Here is a 22,202-nt window from a genome sequence, read left to right on the forward strand (position 1 = left end):
CCTCAAAATTGTACTGGACAGAGCAGTTTGTTTCCTATGTGAAGCTCGACCTGCCATTACATGCTGTGCAAATAACCAAGCTCAGTTTGTTTTGACGTGCTACACAACATTCAGTGTAATCTGTTTTTGATTCTAAAGAAGTTCCAAACACCACCTCTTTTTCAAGGACGTCATGGGAATATTTGGCGAGACCTTTTTCAGCCCCTCATAATGTAAGTCTGGTCAGCCAGCTTTGCTTGGATGCCTTTATAGATTTCTGCTCCTGATCATTGTGTGCTATCAAATTGCAGAAGTCTATGCAACTGGTGCAAGGCATTACGTGTTTCTATAGTCGGATACAACTTTAGGAGGCTGCGGAATCTGCACTTTAAGGCAGGTGAACACAAGCCTGTACCAATGGGCACGCACTCGAGACTGATATCGTGCCGCCAGACAGACTAATATTGTTCTTTGGAGAGGGACTATTTGTTTAGACGTGTAGGCAATCGGCTGCTGCGCTTTGGTCATCTGGGTGGGGCCTCTCCTGTCTTCTGAAGTTTTATCCGACTGTAAAGGATGCTGCTTTTCATACAACACAAAAGGACAAAGTGTACAATTATTTGGCCTATGAAATGGATACATCAGAAGTGTGCTATGCAAGGGCTTAAGATGTGTGAAATATGGTACATGCAATTATAAGACAATGTTAAAGAATATGTGGTATCGAACATGCATGTAATGGCACATTTGAATCGGGGAGTGTTGCAGTCATACGCACAGTCTATAGGTGATAGCACTATTAGGCTCCTGCTGTTTCCTTTCTTCATTGTGAATTACACACACCGTTCATCTTGTGGCTAATGAACACGCACTGTATTCTTGCCCATAGAAAGAACAAACAGCATGATGACGTGTATGCTGCATTAGTGTATTTTTTATTTACATGGTCCAAGAGTGGCACAGGTTGTCTTACGTTTTTGCCTATTTTGAAGGGACACAAAGTGAATGTTATAAGTCTCCTAATATGCACAGCACAATGTTTACTGCAATAATTTTATTCATGTTCTTGAATAATAAACAAAATATTAAACTGAAAGCTCCTTTATAAGGTGCCTTCTGTGGGCTCGACAGGAGAGCAGTGAGGGCACCAATACTACTGTTGCGGAGCAGCCCTCTGGACCTTTGCCACACTCTCAAGAGCACGTGCCTGGCGCTCGCCACTGCCACCAGGCGGTTGAGTGGCTCCAGCAGCAGAATGTTTTGCTGCAAAAAAGTGTATTGGAATGAATCAGCCACGTACAAACCATTATTTACCAAGAAAAATGCTCGTTGCACTATTAGTACTAAGTGCCCTTAAATGTGGAAGCCTCTAGTGTAGTATGCTTAGTAAAACAATGCGTTGGGACAACATTGCTTTATTTTTCAAAACTGGGGTTTTCTTTTTCAGAGCCAATTGTCATGTTGATTGGTGTGCCAGCAGCTGAGGTGGCCCTGCACCTTCACGAGTCTCTACTGTCAGCACCACAAACCTATTTTTGTTCGCTGCAAAAGAAATTCCTCACCCTACAATCCCGTCTTATACGAGCTGATTGCATCCTATGCCTACAAACATCATATTCTTGTCCCATTACGCAATTTTCTACCATCCTTGGCTGTAGTTCTCTCTCCTTGACATTCATTCTGTAATGCTTATGTAATCACCTGATATGAATTGGCAACAAGTGATCGAATAACTGGATGGCCTGCCTGCCGATTCCTTTCTTTTTTAATCTCAACTAGCATATCAGTTGCCACGGTTTACTACGCCACTGTCTTCCTGCCTTAATGCTATCTGCAACAATTTTTGTTACTTCGCTTTCTACACAGTCCTTGACATCTCAAGTTTCTTTGTTAACCTCCAGGTTTATGTCCTATATTGCATAACCGGTGGAATGCAATGATTCTAGACTTTTTTCAAGGATATCGGTAACGTGGCGATCACGATTCGGTAATGCCTTGCATGTGCTGTTCAACCCATGAAATTTTTGTATAAGTTTCCTGCTTTATATCAGTACTTGCTATTGATATTTCACTTGGATAAAGATACTCTTCCATAAATTTTCTAGCTTAATGTCACTCATGAATTTCTGTTGCCCCACCAAGTTAGTGAAGGTTACCTTCATCTATTCCATATTTTCGCGGGCCCACTTGCACGTAAAAGCACGAACACTCATTGGTTCTCACTGCCTTCTTTAAACTGCTACTACGAAAGTGACTTAATCCGTGCACTCTTATTATGCTAAATATGAAACAGTAGAAATATACCTATCTGCAGTTTGTCGAAGTCTCCTTCGCTGTGTTGGTAGCGAGATCTATCGTCGGTACCACCTCGTCGCATCGTAGCTATATAGGATGTCTACCTTTTGCCCACACTATGTAATGTTCGTGACGCTCGCAGTCACGCAGAGTGGAGGAACTCAGCGCACTCGCAGAAGCAGCACCGGACAAGTTGTTTCTTCAGCACTTCGCCGTGAACAGTAGGTGCGCGTTGCGATCTGTAAAATCGCCGAAGCTATTGGCAGTCTTACCGGGTGCACGGGAATTTTGCACACGGAGGAACAGAACTATCCAAGAAATAGTGGCCTTCGTCGAGCCTGATCACTACGTCGCGCACTGCAAGCTCGTTGTACGGGTTTGTTTACACTGGGTACACTGGGCCTCTCTGATACTTAGCCGCCATGCTTGCCCGGTGAATGGATGTGATGACGCCACTACAGCGCTCCCTCGTGGTATAATGCGAAGCGTACTAAATTACAAATTAGTCTAAGACGCATTCAGTGCACATCTCGTAAGCTTCAAAATGCTTCTAAACCACGTTAAAGTAACTAATAATATTGTACTACATGCATTTGTTTTACAACTTGCTTCTGCATGTAATGCACTCGGTGGAACGACAAACAAGTGAAAGAAGGCACGATCATGCACCGACGGTATGATCACGTGAGCCCCAGTTTGTCGACCGCCCAGAAGGCAACACCCAAGGAATGATAGCCAGCCAGAGTGAATCTAGACAAACCAATGAAACTGGAGGCTTGTCGAAATATAAACTGTGTCTCGGTACCATTCGTGCTTTGGTCTTGGGGTGTCGCCAGAGCGCGTGAAGATCCCGAGTTTCGCCAAACTCGGCGCATCCTGCATAGCACCCCTAATAAAGAAAATACAAAAAAATGAAAGTTTCCAACTGAACAGATAAGACATATTTTTCGGAACCGTCAAAACGTATCAACAAAAAGGAAATAAGGCATATACAAAATTATTACTCGAGAAAGACTGAGAAAGCCGTAAGACATAGACGCAGCATGATATCAGCGAAAATCAAACTTGGCAAATGGCAAAATGTGTGCACTAAAACATAAGCAGGGTAATATCAAAACAATCTCGAAGAGTTTGTGAAAGCAGCGGAAGAATTCTATACTAACCTGTACAGGACCCAGAGGAGCAAGATACCTCCATTCAAAGCAGTAATGAACATGCTATGGATATTCCATCTATATCCAGCGAATTCGTTAGACGGACCTTGCAAAACATGAAGCAGAAAAAAGCGGCCGGAGAACATGGGCTACCAGTCGATTTAATCAAAGATGGAGGCGACTTAATGCTTGAAAAACCAGCGGCCCTTTATACGAACTGTCTATCGACTCCAAGGGTCCCAGAGAACTGGAAGAATGCCAACATTATACTAGTCCACAAAAAGGGAGACGTTAAAGAATTGAAAAATAATAGGCCATTAGCTTACTTCCAATATTATATAAAATATTAACCAAGGTAATCGCCCTTAAAATAAGGGAAACACCGGGCTTTAGTCAACCAAGGGTAGGGGCAGATTTCAAGAAGGGATACTGTACGATGAATCACAGCCATGTCATCAAAGAGGTAATCGAGAAATCCGAAGAGTACAATCAGCCTACTTATATGGCTTTCATAGATTACGAAAAGGCATATGATTCAGTTGAGATACGAGCAGCCATAGAGGCAATACGTAATCAAGGAGTACAGAACGCTTACGTAAATATCTTGGAAAATATCTACAGGTATTCCACAGCTGCCTCAATTCTGCACAAGAAAAGTAGAAAGATAACTGTAAAGAAATGTGTCACATAAGGAGACAAATATCTATCCAATGTTATTCACTGCATGCTTGGAAGATGTATGCAATCTATAAAAGTGGGAAGGCTCAGGAACAAGGATCAACGGTGAATATCTCAGCAACCTTCTGTTTGCAGATCACATTGGCCCTTTCAGCAGCACTTTGGACGAGTTATAACAAATGATTGAGCACCTTAACAGAGGAATTGTAAGAGTGGGGTTGAAGATTAATATGTAGAAGACAAAAATATAATGAGGAATAGCCTGCCAAAGGAACAATAGTTCAGGACCACCAGTAAATCTCTAGAGTCTGTGAAGAAGTACGTTTTCCTAGGTCGTGAAATCACAGGGATCCCTGATGAATAAAAGTAGATTTACAGAAGAATAAAAATGGGTAGAATCGCATACGGCAGACATTTTCAGCTCTTCGCTGGATACTTACTATTATCATTGCAAAGGAAGGCGTTCAACCACTGCATTTTTCTGGTGCTGACTTGTAGGGCAGAAACATAGAGCCTGACAAAGAAGCATAAAAGCAAGGACCGAGCAAAAAGCGACGGAACGAAGAATGGTAGGCATATCATTAGCAGACAGAAAAAAAGCAGTTTAGATCAGAGAGAAACGGGTATAGCCGATATTCGAATTGGCATTAGGAGAAAAATTACAGCCATTCTACTCTATGAAGATGGAATGGCAACGAAAACTGACGACAGTCCAAGCTCTCAAACGACAAGCAAAGTTCTTTCGCTGCCACTAGATCTTGGCAATGGAATCGGTGTCATTTTTTACGTCGTGAGTCTGACGTCTTTGCCCGTTCGGAGGGGCCCGGGCTCGTGACTGTCGTTTTTACTCAGCATTGCGGAAACGTTCTTCATCGGTGGTCGTTTCGCGCCGCGCCCTTTACATTCTCGTTACTGATCCCTCCAGCGCTCCTCGTGCGCATGTTGTTGTTCTGGTGAGCGAACTATACGTGTCCACTCCATCAATCACGCAGCTGTTTTTAGCGGCGATACCACTCTTGCTTATATACTGCCATAACCTTAACATCACGGCGAGCGTTCTAATCTGTTCACACTACACCCGCATGGGTTTGTTAGAAATCGCTGTTTATTTCTGTTTGCGAGGCGTCGAAAGAAATCTACAGAAGGGTATTCATATACAGCTTTTGCTGTACAAAATGGAGCTGGGCAAGTCATGCGATGCGTAAGTTATATAACAGGTGGACCATCAGAGTTACAGAATGGGACGGCAGAAGACTATGTGGGGCGATGAAATTAGTAAATTTGCGGACGGTAGTTGGAATCGGCTCGCGCAGGACAGGGGTAATTGGAGATCACGGGGAGAGTCTTTTGTCCTGCAGTGGGCATAAAATAGACTGATGATGAGCATGATGATCATGAAAGCAACATGAAGCTCATATACAGAGGGAAAGGAGATAAGCTGAAGTCGCACGGGCCCCTGACAGTAACATCAGTGATAGACAAGGTGTCCGAACTGTCATGCACCTAGATTTTAAAATATTCAAATGTTACGTAGCTGGAGAGAACCAAGGTAAAATACTTAGATAACTTTTTGCATTCTGCCTAACAATATAATTAGACTTAATTTGTTATTCAGCTTCCCAAATATCACAACTGGATTAATATTGCAAAAGAGAAAATTATACAGCAGCATGAAAAGCTCTTGAGATAGCTTTTTGTCGCTCAATACGTCCTACATAAAAGTGTTTTTGCGTGCCTGATAGAAGCCGGCGAACCACCGCGTTACGACCCATACGAGGCACTTTGCGCGTATTCGCGGATGTCTTTCACGCTCGCAAAAACACATTTATGTACCACGTATTGATCGACATAATGGAAAAGTATAATCTGAGTATCTCCAAGCGTCGGAAAACAGCGTTATTTGGTTCTTTCGGGCTACGTGTTACATGCATATATTTAGGTCTTCGTGCATGATAGTTGGGACGCCCTGTAGGCAATGGCAACGCAAGCCGTAAAAGTAGAACTATCGAAGTGGGCAGAAAAAAATGAGAGGGAGAACTACCGAATGCATTCAGACCTGGCAGACGCTTAGAGTTTAATATCGTTGTACAAAATCAGTGCATAGACATTTCAATAGCGAAGAATATACCTTTATGGGTAGCATTTCTAGATATTAAAGGAGCATACAACATCGTACGCAGGGAATTGTTATAATATGTTCGCAAGTGCGAAGGCAAAGATGACGATTTGCTAGAGCTGCTTAGGATCATTTATAGGGGCACCAGACAACAAATTTCATGGGAAGGCTGGACATGCATTTAGGATGTGGACACTCACCGAGGACCGAAGCAAGGATGTATTCTGCCTCCGTTGTTAGCCGCGTATTATTTTAGGTGTATATTAAGATGACTGACAAATAGTAAATTAAGCTTTCATTTGTCTACAAAGACTCGCGCATATGATGGGCAACGGAGCGACAAACTTAGGCCACAAATTTAGCGTAATGCTATTGAGAATTATAAGCTTTAATAAAAAGGCGAGTAATTAGGAAATATCAATTCATCAGTATGACATAGCCATAGCCAGGCAGTATAAATGTCTGCGCATATATATAAAGGTGAGAAAGACTTACTCAAGCACCTATCAAGCAATATTAATATCAAGGGCAAGAGCAATGTAGCAAAAGGAGACAGACAGCACAAACAGACAGATGTTAGGCCGCGGGTGGAATCTGCAAAGGAATAATGGCACCAGTACGAGCGTTAACGAATTCTATTCTTTGCCTAAAGACGGATACGTTGTCATGGTTGGAAGTTAATCAAATGATCGATAAGCCGGTTGGTTTTGGGAGTCCTTGGTCAATCCATAAATGAGGCAGCACTGGTGACATGCATTGGGCCTCATTTGAAGTAACAGAACTGCAGAGGAATGTTATTTATTGAGAAAGACACAGGAACGTGGCTGAAAATATATGGGCATCTAAAGCGCACAAAGATATGTGCCTCAACAGCGTGGACAAATAATGGAGGGAGAGGTGAAGAACTTTGGTGACCAAGTTCAGGGTAATTGAAACTCTAAATACACGAAGAGTCATAAAAATAACGGGAGGGAAGCAGAGATAATAAAGTTGATACAAGAAAGGGAAATAAAAACATAAGATATATTTACAAGAACCTCAAGGAATAAATAATAAGGGTAAATCTGTTGATAACATGCAGGGAAGGGCCTTGTTATTTGAGGCTCGAGGTCGCAGACTAAAGACGAAAACATACCCGAACAAACATTCGCAACAATATGAGTCATGCATCTGCTGCAGAGAAATACCGAAGGCCATTCAGCGCATCATAATGTAACGCGAAACTATTCACTCAGTCAGACCTAGAGCTACCGTAGGCCTCCCAGAAGCGCTTGCATTCAAAGTGGATGGAAGCATCAGCCCGCTAGCAGTCAAGATAAACAAGAGCCACTTGGAGTATTGTGGAAGAAATCCGAGAGAAGAGATTGATAAAACCGGGTTCTTAACAGGCACAGGTAGCAGTACAAGGTAGATATTGTTACGGTGGCAAAAGAGGAAAAGGTCGTCGATGGTGAAGACGAAGAAGTGGCAACAACCTCTCGGGATTCTCGGCTGCTGTTTATATATGCCTTGTAAATACATCTTGTAAATTGTTCTATACCCGCGACATTTTGGTGAAGGTGCGGGGTACGCGTCTTCGCCAAGGAGCTCCGCAGCGGACATCTAACCCATCCTGGGACCATGCTTCCAGTGGAAGGCACCGCGTCTGCAGCTCCAATACCGACTACGCATACCCAGTGCGTTGCTCTACCTCAGCAACAAGACCCCGGCAAGTTCAATGGCCTCGAAGGTGTTGACGTTGAAGAATGATTGAAGATGTGTGAGCGCGTCAGCAAGGTCAACAGGTGGAATCCGACCCTAATGCTAACTAATGTCGTGTTCTACCTCGACGGAACACTGCGAATGTAGTTTTACACACATGTGGAAGAGCTAACCAGCTGGGACTTGTTCAAAGAAAATCCGTATGACGTTTTTGGCAATCCGACCGGTCGACCACTAGCCGCCAAGCAACAACTCGCCACGCGTGCCCAAACTGCTACCGAGACGCATGTCTCCTACACTCAGGATGTCCTAGCCCTCTGTCCTAAAATAAACACGCCCATTCAAGAGGTGGAAAAGGTTGGACGCATTATCAAAGGCATCACGGATGACGCCTTCAACCTTCTGGTCTTTAGAAACTTTTCGACTGTCAGCGCCATCATGAAGGAATGCCGCCACTTCGAGCAGGCGAAGAGTCGCCGTGTATACAATCAGTTTACACGGCTTCCAAATACTGCAGCGACCTCTTCCTGTACCGACCCCACCAACCAATCTAGCTCTCCACCACAAAGCGATAACGCGATCCGAATTGTACGCCGGGAACTCGAAGCAGCGTTTCCTGCCTCGCCTCAACAGACGTCGTGGAACAACACCGCTGAGACGATATCGCTCATCCAGTCCGTGGTTCGCCAGGAAATCGCTAATATTGGTATTCCCAGCCATTGGTCCTTGAGTCGCCAGCACACCCGCCCTGCTCCTATGCCTCGGTCCTATCGCAGTCCACCTCACAGTGTCCACTACCAGGAATCCATCGGACTGGCGTACACCTGGCGACAGGCCGCTGTGTTTCTGCTGCGGCCAAATAGGTCACGTTTCCCGTCAATGCCGGAGCCGTTGGCCGTCTTCTGCTCGAAACACGTTCCGGAATTCAAATTCGCCCTGAAGTTCCTTACCCCGTCGCTTGCGATGCCACTACCTCAACTCGTCGCTATGCTCGCTCGCCCTCGCCTCAGCGTAGCCAGTCACGTCCACCCCAGCTTCACCGCTCGCTGTTGCCGACCTACCCAGGACCGTCCCAGCAGGAACACTAGGCAATGCGGCCCTTCGAGGTGGGGCTACACTGTCGGATTCGCTGCAAAATCCTCCTTTGACGCTGTTTACGAGAGATAACCTTCATGACCTCCAAGTTGATACCAGACCCGTCACAGCCCTCATAGATACCGGAGCACACATATCGAATATGACCAGCCGCCTACGACGCCATTTAAAGAATATTGTTACGCCTGCCGTTACTCGGTTCGTACGAATCGCCGATGGTAGCGCGGTGACCATGGTCGCAATGTCTACTGCACGCGTGGGCATTTCTGGCCGCCATATTGCCATCCTTTTCACTATGCTCGACCAATGAGCCCATGACTTCATCCTAGGCCTAGACTTCCTCTCCGCCGATTCAGCGCCCATCGATTGTTCATCATGTACTGTGAGTCTTGACCGGCCTCTACTGGACGTTCCTGGAACACCACATGAAATTCGCCTAAAACAGACTGATTTTATCCATGTCCCATCAGAGGTCTTGACATACATCGGAGTTTCGCCTTCTGCACCGGTTCCCGATGGTGATTACATCTCCGCTCCCATAACTACCATCGTTCTCACCCACAGCGTCACTGTCCCGCATACCATACCGAGGGTCACGGACAATCGCATGTACCTCCCTGTGCTGAATTTCGTGCTCGCTAAGCAAATTCTGCCTAAAAATATCACCCTGGCTACAACCCCTGCTTTAGAAGTTAGTTGCGTTGAGACTTTTGCCGTCGACGGTTCGTGTGAGCCTTTCTTGCCTGCCAAGTGCACTGACAACGACATTCGGAAAATGATCGCCCCGAATCTCACTCCTGCGGAGACTGAACAGCTGTGCAGTCTATTACTTTCCTACAAGGATATATTCGACCTGCACAACCAGCCCTTAAGCCAGACGTCACTTGTCACACATCGTATACATACAGGCGATAATCCACCTATCCATCGGAGACCCTACCGAGTTTAAGCTTCGGAGCATCAGGTCATCAAAACGGAAGTAGACAAGATGCTAGCGAACGATATCATAGAGCCATCTTCAAGTCCCTAGGCGTCCCCTGTCGTGCTGGTCATAAAGAAGGACGGCTGGAGATTACGCGTTGACTACCGCCACCTCAACCGCATTACGAAGAAGGACATCTACCCACTGCCTCGTATCGATGACGCCCTCGATTGCCTATACGGTGCGCAGTATTTTCGTCCAACGACCTACGGTCAGGATAGTGGCAAATCGATGTCGATGATGCAGATCCTGCCAAAAACCGCTTTTATACCGCCTGATGGTTTTTACCACTTCAAGGTTATCCCTTTCGGGCCATGTAACGCTCCGGCTACCTTGGAGCATATGATGGACTCATTACTCCAAGGATTCCAATGTTCGACTTGGCTCTGCTACCTAGATGAGGTTATTGTGTTCTCGCTCTCATTCAGCACGCCCATTCAGCGCCTTTCAGCTATACTATAGGCTGGTCTACAGCTCAACTCCAAGAAATGTAACTTCGGTCATCGTTAGATTACTGTTCTTGGACATGTCGTCAGTGCAACGGTCATCCGACTGGACCGACCGAAAATTCGCGCCGTGAGAGTTCCCTATTCCACGGTCCACAAAAGGACTGAGGAACAGTTTTGAGGAAGTTTTGAGGAAAAGAAAGAGAAATTACGGAGATGCATACAAAATCGTAAACTGAAAAGTATGTGTAGCATACCCACTCAAGCAGTCTAGGTGTCTTTGTCACTGCCCCGTTTAAAGTGGACGCCTTGGCCCTTGCCCACGGTGATCACCATCGCGGTCAGTTGGTTACAAAGTTTGGCTACTTTGCACGAGTTTGGCCGCGTATGAAGGCTCCTCGCAGAAAAACTTTCGGATAGGCTAGTTGGCTATTTTAGGCTACTTTTTGAAGCATTATCTCATGAGTACTAAAAATTGACAAGTCCCAATATCCTCAAATATACCCCCAGTAGCTCTTACAACACCCAATAACAATCATTGTCCTGTGTACTTGTTTGATAAGAACGTCGTCCCAACGAAACCGCTAGTTTAAGAGTGATGCTAGAGCTTTTAATACTGAAGTCTTGTGCATTCTGCCAACAAAATTCGGAAATTTTGTTGCACATATTTTGGGGCAGTATAAACTTTGTGGATGTGCGCGTGTAGTGGTAGGCGCGAGTGTCGTCAGAGACGATGTGCGAGCACACATGTGTTAGTGAGTCGAGCCGTGCTGCATTCGGGGCGCTATGTGGTTGTCGGTGTAACAATAATCGCACTTGTAGTACGGCATCTCTCATGACTAAATTTCTAAAAGCTGGGCACATTGTCATGGGGCAAGAAATAAAATTTCGATTAGAAGAAAGCAGACAGCGTGAGACGGAGGCCGATATCTTTCCTTTCCGAAGAAAAAAAAGGAGGAAGTTGATGCCCTCTGGTTGCTGAGAAACACCCCTTTTTTTGCTTTGAGGTCTCGTGATAGCCGATCATAAGGCCTGCAGCAAGATTGTACCTACTTACCAGCTAAGTGCCGGTTGCCAGCTCTAGCCAGCATCCAACAGGTGCAGGTGATTCTCTGCATCGAGAATATCATTGGTTGGACCAGCAGCGTCCAGAAGCCCCACCTAGACGTTAACATCGCCCTTCTTTCCAGATCCGAACCCCGCCCCTCCCCCCTCCACCCCTAAAGAAGCACAAGGCGGGTGGACATCTGTACCCATCAGACAGCTGTTCGGTTCTTTGCAGCAATGGGTTTCGAGTTCAGTACGTGCCCCGCATACAAAGGCGATGCTCAACAACCAGGCCATCGTATCTGCTTTCTTCGAGTGAGAAAGAAAAAGGCACTGTTGCAAGAGTTAGAGAAAGCGCTTCAATAATAATTAAAAATACAACTTCTGTGACACTTCTTGCGCTCGCACGACGCTGTATAGTAAACACATTTCTTTATACCACATTTATGGTGGGAAAAAAGGCAAATGCAGGTTCCTCCACACTCCCCCGTACATAACATGGCTAAGACAATACGAATAGACGTAAAAGAAATGAATTCTCTTTACAAAAATTGTCACTACGATGAGCTCTTCGGCCCAAATGAAGTGCACGAAGGCGCTTCTCCAAAGTACACGCATCAGGCAGCCCCGGAATTAAGAACATCAAGGGTAATCCAGAAGAGGCCATTAACACGGTTTCCACGAATGCCAGATCACTACTGCTGCGCATGCGCACATCGTTCACACCAAACAGCAGTGACTAGAAGGGCAGTAGTAGCGTTACACGTCGCTTATAGGTATATGGGACTGTCCACTCTGGAGGTAAGTGTTCTGAGGATGGGCGAAGAAATGGACGTAATAAATTGGTTGCTTAACATCTGGGTGTGTGCTTACAGCATCGCATCCACGAGTAGTTGGTGTGGAAAACTTTCTTAGCGCGCAGAAATCAGACAAGCACAAGCTTCTGTGCCTGTGTTTGCTTTTTAGTATCCATGATTTCCGCTATCCAAAAAAGTTGGGTCATGGAATACCAACCAACCAGTCTTCCCACATCGTGGACAAAGGCAATGATGTTGACAATAATTGAATAATATTCGCATTGCATGTAATGTTATCAATTCGGTTATAAAAATATTTTATTGTCAGCCGTTCGGCAGGGTATCCTAGTATATACCGCAATTGGCGCCACCATCATGTATGCATCTTCCGTTCTTGCACTTTCCAACTATGCAGCTACGAAGCAGCGTTGTATGCTTATCGCGACGGTTCTGTAAAATGAAATTTGAAATATTGAGTATATGTATGGGCTGTTTATTCAGTTCAAACTGACTCTAAATCACATTGCCTGGAGCGTCCAGTGAAAGAAGGGCTTTCCACGATGAGTACTAAGTATGCTACACATTCTAATATCCATGCCACTGTGAAATACAGCGCACACAGGGACAAGGGCAGTACAGACGACAACAAGCACTGACTTCCTACTTCCTTATTGCGATAGTAATTACATGAACACTGTAGGTGCATTTTTGCCATTGGCGTCGCCGTAATGTTTCGTAGGAAGTCGAAGGGCGATAAAACTATCGCCGCGCTCCACATGCTGTACGTGCGAGTGAAAGCACCCGATGGGAGCCGACGATAACGGCTCAATCTGGCGCTCGCCAGAGAGGAAAGCGTCTTCCGTCGCTTGAAAAGGCGTAGGGTGATGGAAGAGAGGGAGGCGCAGTTGTCTTCCGGCAGCAACTGCGCATTTCGCGACAGGGGGCAAGGGGAACTGAAAATCAAGGCTCAATCTCGCTCGCGAATGGAGGAAAGCAGCAGGATTTACCTCGCGAGCCTGCTAGCACTGTCCGTGATTCGCCCTTCGAGCGAGTGTAATTAGTCAAACAATGCACACACATGGAGACTTGTATGTGCACTTGTACTTTCGAGCTTGTACCGTACGGTACTCTTTGGCAGCAACACTGCACAGCGTGCGTACTTGGTTTGTGTGTGCGTGCGTGCGTGTGCGTGTGCGCGCGCGCGCGCGCGCGCGTGTGTGTGTGTGTGTGTGTGTGTGTGTGTGTGTGTGTGTGTGTGTGTGTGTGTGTGCGCTCGTGTGTGTGGGGGGGTGGGGTGTTTGCCATTTCTGCTTGGGTGTTCCCAGGTTATGCGAGGAAAGACACACAATTATTCATAAATCCAGCTGTTTTAGGCCAAAAAAGATAGAATTGAGACTTACACCATAGATGTGTAGCACACAACCCTTTCCGTCTGCGTAAGGGTTGCCTTTAGCATCTCTGCAGCCGAGATAAAACCCCGCCTGTTGTAAAGCAAGAGACAACTTGTAATTATTACAAATAATTTTCGTAAATTCAGATAAAGAAGCAGCACGAGAATAACTTTATCTCCAATAATGTTTTTTCTGCGACTTTCTTGCTTGGACAAGCCAATTATTGTATTTGAGGTTGCTAAACCGTGTGAATGCATAAAAGCAATTGCTGGGGTTAAACTTGCCATTTTTTTACTGTCGTCAGCTAGCTGATTCTCAAGCTATGGTTTGTCGAGTTGTCCAGTGGAAAAAAATAAAAGTACCCCCTGCATATGCGGCAATTCATGATAAGCGAAGTTTTCAAGTTTTTCAAAATGTCTTAACTTCTGGTTCTTACGTTCTATGCAGGTCAACGCTTCTCACTCAATGCACCCTCTCGTTTAATTTTATTTTCTTCATTTTGTCTCAACTGTTAGCTGCATTTCTTCCCGAACCGTTCACTTATGGACACCTTCAGTGCCAGTAGGGCGTTACATAAAGGAATGAAGACATCAAAGATCAGAAACACAAGTACAAATATCAGGTCACAAGATTCTCTCCAAGCGATTCGAAAGCGCAAAGGCAGCCTTGCCGATAATCGTGAGGCCGCCTTTGACGAGGCTGGGTCCACATATCGAAAGTTGGCCAGCCTTCAAGAGGCACATTATCCTTGTTTGTGTGACTTCTACCGCATTAGTAACAAGCACAAACAAAGTGGGCAAACGGTTGCAGTCACTACACGTTTGAAGAACGAAAGAACCAAATTGATGGATAGTAGGATAACGAGGAACAGATTATTTCCGGCGATGGTCGGTGATATGAGTAAAAGAGGGGAAAGTAATCGTTCCTTAAGTTAAGCACTGCGGTACTGAGTCTTATGAGATAAGGTCAGGCGTGCTATCTTCCTATGTGGAGAAAGTGTTGGGGGATAAAACTCGCCAGAACGTTACACTCAACATGTGAAGGCGAAAGCCTGCTGAACATTCGGTAATGCGCCGTCTCGCATCCTCTCACGAGGGAATTGAAACGTTGACAGTTCTGTTTTGTATGGATGATTTCAATGAATTTATGCATTCTTAGGTTGACTTAACATAACTCTTGTAGCCTCAACTTCACGGGGTATGGGTCATTGCTTAAGGGGGTAAGTTGAGAAGGTCGCGTGTTTTTTTTTTTTTACCACTAGACTAGACGCCGCGTTTCTGTATGTTGAACGCGTGATCTAAATGAATGTAGGCACTGTAGGCTTCACTTTGCTGAGTGTTGCTCGCCTCGGAATTACGAGATGAATGAGCCCTTCCACTTTCTACTTGCTGAGGAGGGTGTGAGACATTCCTGATGATGACAGTTTTTGTGCCATTGGACCGGACGATACGTTCTTTTTTCAAGATAATCGGGCACAGGAGTCACTTAGGGCTTTCGCCTTAATAACGCAGTTCGCAATAATGAGACGCTGTAAAGATGGGTACACTACGTGAACGTGGAACATAGGCTAGTATTTTATGCATTTTCAATGTGACTAGCGAAATTTTTGATGAACGGACTCCATACAGATGATCCGTATTTCAGTTCCGAACGATCAAAGGCTTTATAAAGAAGAAGTTAGGAGAATAAGGATCGACTGAAAGTGACGAGGCAGGTACTGTAGCACGCGGTTAGCATTAGTACCACAATTATAATTTGCGGCTGATCCTCCGACAAGCAGTCAAATCACATTCACTACTTCCGAGTTTTATTTTCCGGAAAGTATCCGTTATATTTCTATTGAAAAAGTTTAAAGACCAATTTAACCAAGATAGCCTTCGCTTGCTTTGGATCACCCACAAGGGTAAATGTGTGCTCACTAAAGAGTTCATTTTTTAACACTAACCAGTTTTCGTGACCGTCAGTTTATATTAGCGGGTAACGTACACCTCCACAAATGTTGCATGGTCACAAATAAAACTGAAGCTTCCGCATTATAGCCTATAGCCACTTAGGTTCCCATAAAGGCCATTTTATACCTGATTTAATTGAAAGGGTTGCAGTACAATGATCGCCCATTTCTGTTAAAACATGAACGAATGCCGTCTCCCGCATTTTCAACGATATCGCGCGAGCGTCGACCGCACGTAGTATCAGCGCCTTACAACGGGGATAGTGTGGGAGACCGGCAATAGTGCGCGCAGGCTCACAAAGCACCGAAATCACGTTGTTTACAAAGCGTCGTCTGCCACGTTGTTCCTTTGAGGACGAAACACATCATTTTTTGTTAAAGGCGCCTGAAATCCTTACAACGGCAGATAGAAACGTCACGAACATTTTAGATCTGTTTTTATTCCCAGTTTGCGCTCAAAAGCATGCACTGCTGTCAATTTTAGCACCTAATTTAGGTGAAACCAACCAACAGAGACCATGCGGTCAAAAGAAAAATTGTTCGTTAGGAAACTATCGTGTACAGCCTTGGAAAGTGAAGCTACAACTTGTTTCGGTTACGACTTTGTACGTTTTTCTGGCACATCCTGTGCTTATCAGTCCAAAAACAGGCTTCGTGAAAGGCAACTGTGACGTCAATAAGCTTGAAATGCCGTCCCGATTGTTCAATGCATGCGATGAGCATAGGCGCAAAGACGCATACACTGCGCGTAGCAGGTCTGCATCACCCCTGAGAATTTCTAGCCTTCCGCTACTTTCCTAAATTCGTCGGGTGATGCACTGTCGTGGCTTATTTTTGAAAGATTACATTTAAGGATTCCACAAAGATTTGCAAATATGTTCACATCTGCTGCGTTGGCCAGGGGCGAGGAATACCTGCAAGAACTTCGTTCTTGCAGGTGTTCTTTTGCACCGCATGCTGTTACACTTGCCATAGGTACTCCATCCTTAAGGGCCCGTCATGGAGGGGAGAGAAAAGTTCGTTATCAATGATTTCGATGTAGGCTTCAGCACAGAAGCTGCGCTTTATCCGACAGAGGGGGCGAAGGCCGTCTTTAGTTGGGACTTCCTAGATGTTAATACTATTCCAGCTACTCGACCTCGAGACTTTACTGAGGAGCAAACCTATAAGAGTAAAATGCATTTTTCAGGGCCCTAGTCAGTTGGTCAAAAACACTTGCTTTTTTGTTACGAAAAAAGTGTAATTGTTTAAATAATGAAAATTCAATAGGTTTGCTTTATTTCATGGATTCATCAACGCACATTCAAAGGTTTGCCGAACTCTACGTGTCTCCACGCGGCGACATGCACCCACAATCATAACATATAACCTTATTGCGCCAGTCATATCGTATCATTCTACTACCGTGATAAAATCCTGGGAACAAAGTTATGGGAAGAAGAGAAAAGACAGGCAATTATCAGCGATAGAGGAACAAAAGGAGCTTGGCTGGGATAGGTTAAGGAGAGATGACACACCGGTGTGCGTTTAACTACTTTACGTGCGCCGCAATGGTATCGTTTTGAGTAGTTTGCTCAGAACTGTTAAGGAGCTACATCCCTCTCATTCGCTAACGACAGCATGGGATTTCTCACACGCGCAACACTGCCAGAAATAATATTTACGTCTTGTAAGTACACAGACATGCACTTGTAGCTAAAATTGCGTGATGCCATTTACACGTCAAATATTTACGTATGTTACCAACGATCAGATTGTCACATTGTACTTCTTTCGTTAATATTCTTTTTTTTAACATCACAGTGCTGTCAAGCTAAGAATACAAATTTCTAAGTAGCTTGTAAGCCCTGGCCAGTACACCCTACGCTTATGGCTCCATTATATGCAAATCTACGAGTCGTCTTGAAACCTACATCTTTCCAATCACCATTGGTCCACCGGAGATGATCGCGGGTCAACTGCAGCCTTTTCAAAGCAGAGGCCGTAGACATTTTCGTCTTCTGGGCAGCAGCTCGATTTTCCACACCACCTCCTCGATGCCGTCTGCGCACCGTGTCATGGCTCACAGTGTCCACCTACAACCTTTCTCAGTTGACCCGCAGTCATCAAGGGCGCATTGCATGCCGCGGCAGCAAGAAGTCAGTCCTCGGTTTCGCTTGTTTGGCGATTCGAATTCCGAGGGACGTCACCAATGTGGTGTTCCTCACGAAAAGCGTCAACTATTCTTGAGTTACAACACTTGAGTTATTTCAAGGCTCTCAGCTATTTCTCTGTGAGAATGGCCACAGCGCGACTTGCTATGATGCCCTCTTTTTTTTCTGTCGGCACCCGAGGAGGCATAATTGGATACGCACTGTCGCGTCTGCCTGCCTTTGGCATTGGGGAAGTCCTTTCAAAAATAAACGCAACTGGGATACCCCGTCTTTTGTGCCGCTGAAGGCCGAGTCATCGGGTGTGAGAAAGGTGAGCTGGCATATGCATATACAGAAATGTATACCGAAATATCTACCGAAACTTTCCCTCACGGGAGAATCCTTCGAGTGTCGAGACCAGTACAAAGTGGTTCTGTACCGCGCGTAATACAGGTGACCTTGAAAACGGCCTTTCTAAATGCTTGGACAGCGCTTATACGATGCCTACATTAAGCTACTGGAAACGCGTCTGTGATCAGTTAGACATTGTGTATGTACTTCGCGCGGGGAACCCATCGACGTCCCTTTAGCCGCCGCACTTTCAATACTTGCAATACAGCAGTTTCGAACATACACTCGTGATTCACGGGAGCACGCAAAAACGAATGTAGGTGCAAACGCAGAAGAAAGAAACGGACGCAAAGTACGACCGTTTTTGTCCGGATGAAAATCTGTTTGTGGAGATCACAACTGCTGTCGCTACGCTATTCTTCCTCATTCTTTGCGTGATGCTGCAAAACGTCCTCATCACTTTTCTCTCTTCTTGCGCAACCATTTTTACATCACCTAAGAAAATACATTTCGGCATTGCGCTTCGGAAGTTGCTGGGGATAAGTTCTTTTGCCTTTATTATGTTCCAAAGTATTCTTAATATAACTGAAATGTGGTTTGTGATGCTTCTTGGCTTTACTTATCTTGTTGTGTACAATCAGTATTGTGTTGTCACAGTACCTTGTCAAAGCTATATCCGTTCTTATCGTATTCGTCTGCATTCATTCGTATTTAATGATACCTTTGTGATCATTGTCTGCTTTACCGTCATAATAAGTTCCATATTGTATGTTCACCATGCTATGTTATTGCTATGTTATTGCTATGCTATGTTATTAAGATATTAAAGTTTTTGTTATCCTACATAATATGCTTTTACGTTCGTTTCTATATTTACGATAATGACGATATCTTGAAACTACTGCAGCATCAGGGTCGCGAGCGCCACGTCAAGCTGTTTATATCAGCTTTTTCTCTAGCACCCAATTCCAATATGTACTTGGGAAAAGTATTACGCGATCTGATTGATCCAGATTAAACCAGTTTTCGCAAGAAATTATGTTATGAGCCTCTACTCCGTGAGTTTCCCCAAACACAATGAATATTAACGGCACTCATTCTTGGATCGATAAACGCAAATGATTTAGACAAAAAACTATTATAAAAGCACTTACTTTTCCATAGTCTAATGCGTGCGAAACATCGTGTCCTTCATTTTCTTCTTTTCCTGGTTCTTCTCTCTTTGGGCTTTTCGTTTCTGTTTATGGTGAAGACATTAAAAAGAGCGATGAGACAGGCAAGAAGATGCGTGCTTATCTTAACGTATATTCATGAGCTGTTACAAACACAATGTTCATACTAATAATAATAGCTCAAATGCTCTAGCTGTGGGATATTACAAAGCATGGGTTTTAAAGTCAGACAGTATGGCATACTTAAAAGCAATGTGCCACATATTGTTATTCTCTTAACACGGTACGTGCGCTCAGTTAAGAGCCCCATGGCAGTGGGTGCACTTTCGGCTCCGGCGATGAGCTGTCGCTGATGCTGCAATGCCGAGCTGGTCAGCCATCCCATCTCCCACTTCTCGTGCGTTGAGTTTCGGTTTGGAGAAAGTGGGGGGGGGGGGGGCTATTACAGATATTTCGGCAGGTCGATGCGGTATGGTGTAGGGTAGCTTACTCCAAATACAAAAGAACAAAAGTTGGTTTAAAGGGTTGGGGAACGTCGCGTTGAGGAGCGTGAGGGGCCGACATGTGGTGGCCTGGAGTTGCCTCCAGGCCGTGGCTTCATCTGTTTGTTGGCTTCTAACGATATGACAAATAAAAATTGCGCCACATGGTGTCCTTTCTTCCCTTGAACTCTAGAATTAAGTAGTTTTGCATGCCAAAACGACAATTTGAATATGAGGCATGCCGTAGAGGGAGACGTCGCAATAGTTTTGATCGCCAGAGCATCTTCAACGTGTCCTCAATGCATCCTTTTTCTCGTTCATATATACACTTGCATGTATAAAAGGCAATCTGTACATAAACATGATGCACGAAGATCATCTGAATAAATTATGATTAAATAGTACAAAGTTGAAACATCTCGACTGTAAAAAAGACGATCGCCTTAGGATTTTGGCCAGACAGCTGTGAACAAAAAAGCTGTGAATATAAACAAATAAATCTACCGTAGTTAAACATGGAGATTTTCACAGTGCTAAAATCTGATTCCAGAAGGCGCACTACTATTTCATAAGAAAAGGAAGTTTCATGTATCACAAAAAAAGCTGAGAACTGTTTTCTAATTCATAGAAGACTTCGTGAACTGTGATAGAGTTACATTATTTCTTACTGATGTCATGTTTTCATTCTGGTTTTCTAATACAGTTTTATACAACGCCACCCTCACCGCTAACTACCAGTCCTATATTGCTGGGTTGCTGTCGAATTGCCCGTAGTGTGTGAGCACCATTATCGTACGAAGAAGTAGAAATGCTATAACGAGGTCGTTGCATTCACAGTGGAAGAATACTGGTAGGAAATGAGCTCACACTCCAAAGAATCACCAAAGCCTGTCGTTTTCGTTGGTTCTTTTTTTTAGAATTTGGCCTCCAGTATGTCCATTGATGGTCCAATGAACGCCATGAGTAACTGCCATGAGTAACTGCTTAAGAGGAAAAAGCGAAATCAAGAAAGAAACCATTTATGATAACTCAAAGAGAAGTTCATTACTTTTCGAAGCGAGATCGGGATGCCTTAGAACACGCACCTATAAAGCGAGATATAAGAAGGAAGAAGAAGCATGTGCTTGCTGCGGTAAAGCTAGTGAAACGACGGAGCATGTTTTATTAGAATGTGAAGACGTCTCCCCATCGGTTGATTTAGGCACCGCTGGGATCCTTGAAGCCCTTGGGTGCAGCGGGAGCAGTGGTAAAACAAACATGTCCGTAATGGGCATTAATAACAGGCGATGGGAGGATTGGCGGAAGAAAAGTAGGGAAACAACAAAATACGGAGACGTGCAAAAGCACAGAGCGCAATAGGTGATCAGAAAATTCAGGCGTGGTAGTTCATAGTGTTTTTTTTTTCTTTTTTCATTCTTTAACCGAGGTAGGACATTGGGCAGTGTAATAGCAAAAGCATGGTGGCGCAACCCACCACCCCGTTCCAAAGGGGACGCTTATAACATCCATCCATCCATCCATCCAGCAAGGCTAGCTATATTCTGAAAAGTAGCGACACGCATTGTGAGGGTCATCATCATCATCATCAGCCTGGTTACGCCCACTGCAGGGCAAAGGCCTCTCCCAAACTTCTCCAATAACCCCGGTCATGTACTAATTGTGGACATGTCGTCCCTGCAAACTTCTTAATCTCATCCGTGCACCAAACTTACTGCCGCCCCCGGCTACGCTTCCCTTCCCTTGGAATCCAGTCCGTAACCCTTAATGACTATCGGTTATCTTCCATCCTCATTACATGTCCTGCCCATGCCCATTTCTTTTTCTTGATTTCAACTAAGTTGTCATTAACTCGCGGTTGTTCACTCACCCAATCTGCTCTTTTCTTAGCCCTTAACGTTATCCCCATCATTCTTCTTTCCATAGCTCATTGCGTCGTCCTCAATTTAAGTAGAGCCCTTTTCGTAATTCCTCCAGGTTTCTGCCCCGTAGGTGAGTACTGGTAAGACACAGCTATTAAACACTTTTCTCTTGAGGGATAATGGCAACCTGCTGTTCATGATCTGAGAATGGCCGCCAAACGCACCCCAGCCCACTTATTTTTCTGATTATATCCGTCTCATGATCCGCATCCGCCGTCACTGCCTGTCCTAAGTAGATGTATTCCCTTACCGTTTCCAGTGCCTCTCTACCTATTGTAAATTGCTGTTCTCTTCCGAGACTGTTAAACATTACTTTAGTATTCTGCAGATTAATTTTTAGACCCACTCTTCTGCTTTGCCTCTCCCGGTCAGTGAGCATGCATAGCAATTGGTCGCCTGAGTTACTAAGCAAGGCAATATCATCCGCGAATTGCAAGTTACTAAGGTATTCTCCATTAACTTTTATCCCCAATTCTTCCCAATCCAGGTCTCTGAATACCTCCTGTAAACACGC

At 44.7% G+C, this 22,202-nt stretch overlaps 1 long non-coding RNA gene across 2 annotated transcripts in view; it reads right to left on the minus strand.

Moving 5' to 3' along the window:
• Positions 1-12,600: 12,600 nt before the first annotated feature.
• LOC135904300 (uncharacterized) overlaps positions 12,601-22,202 on the minus strand; it is a 73,243-nt gene continuing 63,641 nt past the window's right edge. For both annotated transcript variants that reach the window (XR_010565081.2, XR_011511735.1), the window contains exons 6-8: positions 19,270-19,352; positions 13,691-13,771; positions 12,601-12,740 (exon numbers count right to left, since the gene is read on the minus strand). This is a non-coding gene — a long non-coding RNA (uncharacterized lncRNA). The remainder of the gene's footprint in view (positions 12,741-13,690; positions 13,772-19,269; positions 19,353-22,202) is intronic.

The sequence above is a fragment of the Dermacentor albipictus genome, chromosome 2 (assembly GCF_038994185.2).
Source record: "Dermacentor albipictus isolate Rhodes 1998 colony chromosome 2, USDA_Dalb.pri_finalv2, whole genome shotgun sequence".
NCBI classification, from domain to species: domain Eukaryota; kingdom Metazoa; phylum Arthropoda; class Arachnida; order Ixodida; family Ixodidae; genus Dermacentor; species Dermacentor albipictus.